Raw genomic sequence first — 6,813 nt, forward strand, 5'->3', positions numbered from 1 at the left:
ACGTGTGAAGGGGTGGATGTCACTGCTTGTTTTGTTTGCTCAAAAGGTGACTCAGTGTGTTTATCGGTGACCATCAGTGTGTGCGTGAACATATGAATGAGTGACAACAGCAAAGCCTCTCGGTGACAGGTCGTGTGTGCTCGGCGGGGGCCACACCCTTTGACGCCATGCAGCTGCCAGCAGCAAGGTTCGGTCGACGCATCACTCACTCAGTCGCCCCGGGCCGTCTCTAAAGTGCCCGCTCGTCATGAACGATGATGAATATCATCAAAGCGCGTTGAGCTTCCTGTTTGCTCTGGCTACCCATCCACCGGGGCTGCCAGATAAACCCAGGTGTGTTGGGCTGATGAAAGCACGTTAAACGGTAAAACAAGAAGGGCTGTTAACACACGGAGAGGCCAGCCAGCGGCTGAGGAAGTGTGTGTGTGTGTGTGTGTGTGTGTGCTGCAAAGTGAAAGCAGTGTGTAATAGAAGATCATTTCTAATGAGCCAACTGGTGAAGAGGAGTTGGCACGGTGTGATATATATCCACGAAGAATCTGCAGGATTTGAATTATGTGAGTGTCTTCTGTTGCAGGAGAGTTATAGAGTCCTGAAGGAGCGTCCACTCTAGTGGACTTTAAAGATTTATTGTAAAACTCAAACATTATTTAGCATTTTTCTACTTCCGGGTCCCTCGTCTTGAAGTCATTAGTTTTTTCTTATTGGGTTTTTGGTTGGATGAATTAGTCGTCGCATTGGTTTATGAACTGCAGTTTTGAAGCCCCCAGTTCGCCATCTTGGTTCTTTGACTATTTTGGGGGTTTTTTTGCAGCCAGTGAGCGGAAGTGACCATATTTGGAATACGGAGTGACGTAGAGACGCCGTATACATCTCTGGTAGCGATCTGTCAATCACAGTAGCCCCGTCCTAAAGCATCCCCTGCTTTATGGTCTGTCTGACTCTAAATGGACCATCATTTACTAAATGAACATCATGCTGTATTGAAGAAGACTTGAAACTGGAGATTGAGACCATAAACTCATGTTTACAATGTTTACTGAGGTAATAAATCAAGAGAGAAGTAGAGTCATTTTCTCATAGACTTCTATACAACCAGAGGAGTCGCCCCCTGCTGGACACTAGAGAGAATGCAGCTTTAAGACACTTCCTGATCGGCTTCATATGTTAGAACCGGAGAGATTACCGTCTGGTTAAAACAAGCTTCAACGAGTTTATGTTCAACGAGATAAAATAAGTAAGTAAATACTTCTCCTGTAAATTTTTAAGTGTCTTAAAAAAAGGTGGGCGCTAACAAGTGTCTAAATGAGACGACTAACCGTCCTCACTACAACACTAGTCCTCCTTTAGCTCAGTGATGGTGACGTGAAGTCATGTGACTATGTCTGACAATTGCGTTCATGCTTCAAAAATCATAAAAGCGGTGTTCATTTGTGAAGATTATCTTGCTGAACAAACCCTGTAACTGTGCCACAGAGATTATTTTGGCCCGTTGGCCTTTTTGTGGAGGGAACCAGAGCGACGCTGGCTTCCCGTCTCTGCAGCACTCTTTATGCTTCTTAAGGGTTTTTCTTGGAGGCACCACGCAGACGGCAGGCGAGCACAGTCTCTTAAGTGGTTTCTTTGTAAAACAGCAGCAGCACTTCATCACCACGCTCCATTTGCTGCAATGACACGCATCATTTGCCGCTCCCTGCGAGGCTAGACGAGCACCACGACGGCCCTCCGCCCTGGAAAACCCAACCCGAGCACTCTGGACCCCCCCCCCCCCCCCCAGACAAACACACAGTCTGTCTAAATCAAAAAAAGACCTCACTTAGTGGATAAAACCCCACTCAACACCACACACTTGTGTTAATCCTAACCTCCGTAGCCCTGATGTTCTTCCAGAGGAGCACAGGAATACTAGCATGAAACCACAGGACGAGGGCCTGAACCAACAGACGGGAAGCGACCACGTCACCGAGCGAAGCTCCACCAATAAACAGACTTGACAGAATAAACTACGACATTCGCGGCGAGGCCTCCGCGAGCCACAGCGGCACCCGGAATTATTCACCATCGATTGTGAGACCGAACACCAATTAAAAACGGCGGAGAAGCCGCCTGTTTCTTCTTGTTTTATGTTCCAGAGGAGAAACTGAGCAGAACTGTAACATTCAGGATATCAGGGAGATGACCTCACAGAACATTTTTAAGTGACAGCTTGAGACGGTTCCATTTCACTTTGCTTTCAACTTGTCTTACAACACGCAGTGTTTTCCTCCCTCTGAACCACGAGTTCATTATGTTACTGATGTTATTACTGATGGTACTCGTTTCCATTTAACCGTGACACTGGTTTTCTTATTGTAAAACACCCTGAGCCGGGCCTACATTATAGGGTGTCATGTGATTATTATTAGGGCTGCCACTAACAATTATTAAATATAAATATTAGATGATTAATCTAGTGATTCTTTTCTTGATAAAATGATTAATTGTTTGGTCTATAAAACATCAGAAATCTGTGAAACAATACCACAATTTCCTTCAGTCCGAGAGGATGTTTTCTTATTTCTTATTGTGTTCGACCAACAGTCTGAAACCCAAATAGATTACACGTTACTATAAAGTCAAATTCTAACATTTTAGAAGCTTGAACCAGAGAATGCTTTTTTTTTTTTGCTTTAAAAACATCCAAAACAATCGCCGATTTCTCTTCTGTTGATCAACTAATTGCCTAAAAGAATCATCTCGTCTCTAAAACTGTTGTGATTATTAGTTTAAATGACTAAAACACATGAGTCCAACGCCCTCGTTGACGTGCGGCAGCTTCAGGCGCTTTGCTCTTAAAAACACGACAAACACGAACACAGAAGAACAATAAAGGAAAGTGGCTCTGTAGTAAATCTGGCCTCTGGCAAATTGGTCTGACTCCTGTTTTGAGTGCCGCCAGTGTGAACCGCGGGGGCTTAATCCACACGAGACAGCCTGAGTGAGGGAGGAATCAGGGGGAGTTATGGTACAGAGAGACCCTCCCCAGGAAACAGATGCCATAAAGCAGCCCCCACACCTGGCAGTGGCTACTGCACCGATAGCCTGTTAACAAAGTACTGCCCCCCCCCCCTCCTCATGCGTGGCTAATGTCAGACACGTCCACCTGACAGAGAGTTAATGCACTCTGTGTTAGTGTTGGGACCAGGCCCCGTCCTAACCTAATCCTGCCTATACTTTGAAGTCGACGGGATGTCTGGAGGCCGGTTTTTGCACCTCACATCACATCTTTCAGCAGACTTTGTGACAAGTTCAGGGCTGATAAAGTCTGTCTGAAACGCATCCGAGTGTGACCGTCACAGACAGTGACAGCACAGGAGTGGCTGCGACACCAATGCGACGTGGAAAAAAACCAAAGATAACACATGCAGGTAAATGTTTGTCCTCTCTGTGAGGGTACAGTTACAGGCCTCGGCCTCGCTGTCCCACTGTGCAAACAGCACATTAGTTCCAGCTCTGTGGTCGTTTCATACCACAGATCCTCCTCCTCCTCCTCCTCCTCCTCCTCCTCCTCCTCCTCCTCCTCCTCCTCCTCCTCCTCCTCCTCCTCTCCTAACATCAGATGAAACGTCTCTATCAGTCACATCTGTCACATCACATGAACATCTTTCTTTTCTCTTTCACACGACAACACAAACTCCTGGTGAGCAGCGGTGGAATGTAACCAAGTACATTTGGTCTGACTTACAACTTTAGAGGTACTTGTACTTTAGTATTTATGCTACTTTATACATTACGCTACATTTCAGCTTGAAGTAAACTTTTTACTCTACTACAGTTATCTGATAGCTTTAATTACTTTGCAGACACTCAACAAATACATTATGACGTAATATTATAGATTGAAATAAAACGTTATTGATCCCTGTGGGGAAGTTCGCCAGCTACCCAGCAGATAAAGTATGAGGTCATTAAAATAAGCTCCACCTTTAACAGCTGATCATATATATATATATCATAATCCAGTAATATAATATATATATGTATTCTGCATACATTCACTTTTGGTATATTTTGATGCCAATACTTTTGTGTGAGCATTTCTACAATGTGTTATTGTGGAGTACTTCCTCCACCACTGCTGCTGATGAGGTACTGTACATAGTACTGCAATTAAATAGCACAACACATCACATAGTAGAGTGTGATGGAACATTTAGTGAGTGGAATTTAACTCTATAGAAACTGTAAAAGCTGTAGAACTTATATTCTCAGTGATTATTGACCTCCCCCCCCCATAATAAACCTCCCACTGTGTGGTCCAGCCTCTTCATGACAACATCAAATGAAGACATCAGCAGCAGGTTTGTTTTCATTGCCACCTGTGTGATCTACCTGCGGGTGAGGATTGTGACTCGGTAGCTCTCACCTCACCTGACTGACTGCCAACGAAAACATGGCACATTAACAACGAGGCTGCAGGACTGCCAAAGACAATAAAACAAGTGTTCTCACTGGTGTTTAAAATGCTTCAATATTGTGCAAAAAAAGAAGTAAAAAGAGTTTTAAAAAATGCATGAAATATGTTAAACATATTTAATAAAAAAAATTAAAAAAAATTAATTAAATACATAAATAAGTAAATACTGCTAATAAATTGACCTAATTAAATAACGTAAGGGTTACTAGGGCTACCTAACTGACTGGATCCAACAATGAATAAATGTGTATGTATATTAGTTAATTATGTTTATAATACTACACATTTAAGGCCTCCGTGTGTGATTTAGAGCCACGTACCGTTGAGGTGAGATCCGGACCCCGCGTCCTTCCAGCTGACACCACATTGATTATAAGTCCTGTCGCCAGTTACTCAACTGGTTTCTTTAAGAAAATAAACTCAACACACGCCGTCGCATGGAAACCACAGAACTAAACACGAACATTTCTTTCTTCTTTTGACACTCCGTGACATCGCATGTGCCGAAGAGGGAGAAAGTAAAGCAACAAATAAAAAGAGTTAAGAAACCAAAGAAACCTCTCCTGTCCCTGGGAGCGCTTCTACTGAAGCTAGATTATGAAGCCCAGAAACGTGTAACAAAAATGTAAACGTGCCACAAAGTTGAGATATTCCATGAGTTGTTACTCCTCCAAGGCAGACGGGTGGAAAAGTATGTCAGTGAAGAAGTTGGCCAAATGTTTTAAGACCTGAACTCCGCCTGAAACGCGTAAAGTCGGGCAAATAGTTAAGCTAGCATGACTAGCTAGTATAACGTCCGGTATTTCCTTTCAAAGTAAAATCCACTGCGAGATATGAATACTGCGATGCTTTTATTTTGAAGACAAAAACAGCCACTTCCGGCGCAACTTCTTCTTCGCCGCTGCTAACTTGGCACAGTTACTACTCCGGTTTCTCCTGGGAAGCGCAAAGACGAGTCGGAGTTTTTTTGTTTTTTTTCTTCCTCAGGAGGTTAGTATATTAAAAAAGACCTACAGCAACACAACGAGTAACATCTGGGAGAGCAGATGTGTCTTAAAAACGCGTTTCCTAAACACATGCATGTAATATAAAACAGTAAGCCAGCGTTTAAAGCAGAATTAGCCCCCAAAAATGCCAGCTAGATATGATGCATTCAAACAAACATTGTGCGAGTTGTAAAGTCAGACTTCCCATGTGCGTGACTGGGGTTTCTTTTACCTCCACGCTTTTCTCTTTTTTTTTCATCTCCGCCCGACACTTCCCTTGAAAACAATTTGATGAATTGCGTTGGCACGGATCCACGCAATGCGAGTATATTATGGGTTGGTAACAGTGCAAATTATTACAAACACGCTGTAGTGAAGCTGGATGGCGCAATTCGTCGAAGCCTCGTTCCGCAAGTGGCCTCGTTCCGCAAGTGCAACATAATCTCTGGCTCAATCAGACCTGAGGATGTAACTTTATGTTTTAATGCCAAATCAGAGTCTGCTTTCAGATTGCTTCCTGCTTTGCTGAATATCTTGCTGAAGGGCACTTTGGCAGGATGGTTTGGACTCTTGATGACTTCATCTGCTGTAATTAGCGCTTTGATACGTCATTGGACACCATATCCGAAATATAGTGGATGACAAAAGTAAAAACACAGATGGCACACAAACACCAGAGAGACGCATGTTTCAACATGGACACAGGCCAAAATCCTAACTTCCATACACACGTTTTAACAGGGGTGGACTCACTGATTTGGGGGCCCCTAGGCAATGGTTATCATGGGGCCCCCTAAGCCAGAACCCTGACCCCCATCACACCAAACCAGCTGTTAATTAAAAATACTGCATCCTGGAATAACCTCTGTTTAACACTACAAGTCTTCTACAGGTTTTGTTCTGAAGCAACTATTCTACATTTATTTTTTATAGGAAATGTGCTGCTGTACTACGTTCATGCAGCTTCTTAGATGTCAACACTGATACTTTTTTATTATTTGCTTGCAAAAAGATGTATTTATTTAATACATAAATGTATTTATCATTTATTGAAACAGCGGGCAAAGAAACATGTGATTTGTTTTTGTTTGTCCTCCAAAGCTAGAGATATTATAGGAATTCAACCCACAGCATTTTTTATCATTTATGTAAAATAATTATGTTTGTGCTAAAAACTGACACATTTTTCCTTTGATCCATTTTTGCATTTTTTCCAAAGTTTCTCAACAAAATGAGACAATTGCGTATGTTCATGACATGGATGTGTTCTCTCGATGTAATACTGTCCCACTTTATAAATGTAAGTATGTGTTAACTTTACCTTTGTGCACTCGGGTATTTCCCATATGAAACCTTCACGTTGTTAACTAC

General features: G+C 42.7%; 1 protein-coding gene across 1 annotated transcript in view; it reads right to left on the reverse strand.

Annotated features, from left to right (window-relative positions):
* The window catches only part of ntf4 (neurotrophin 4), a gene marked incomplete at its 3' end in the record, with an annotated part of 7,641 nt that extends 2,492 nt beyond the window's left edge, over positions 1 to 5,149 (reverse strand). Inside the window, exon 1 of the mRNA XM_079177332.1 lies at positions 4,777 to 5,149. The remainder of the gene's footprint in view (positions 1 to 4,776) is intronic.
* Between the last annotated feature and the right edge of the window lie 1,664 nt (positions 5,150 to 6,813).

This window comes from Pholis gunnellus (assembly GCF_910591455.1).
Source record: "Pholis gunnellus genome assembly, chromosome: 17".
NCBI lineage: Eukaryota > Metazoa > Chordata > Actinopteri > Perciformes > Pholidae > Pholis > Pholis gunnellus.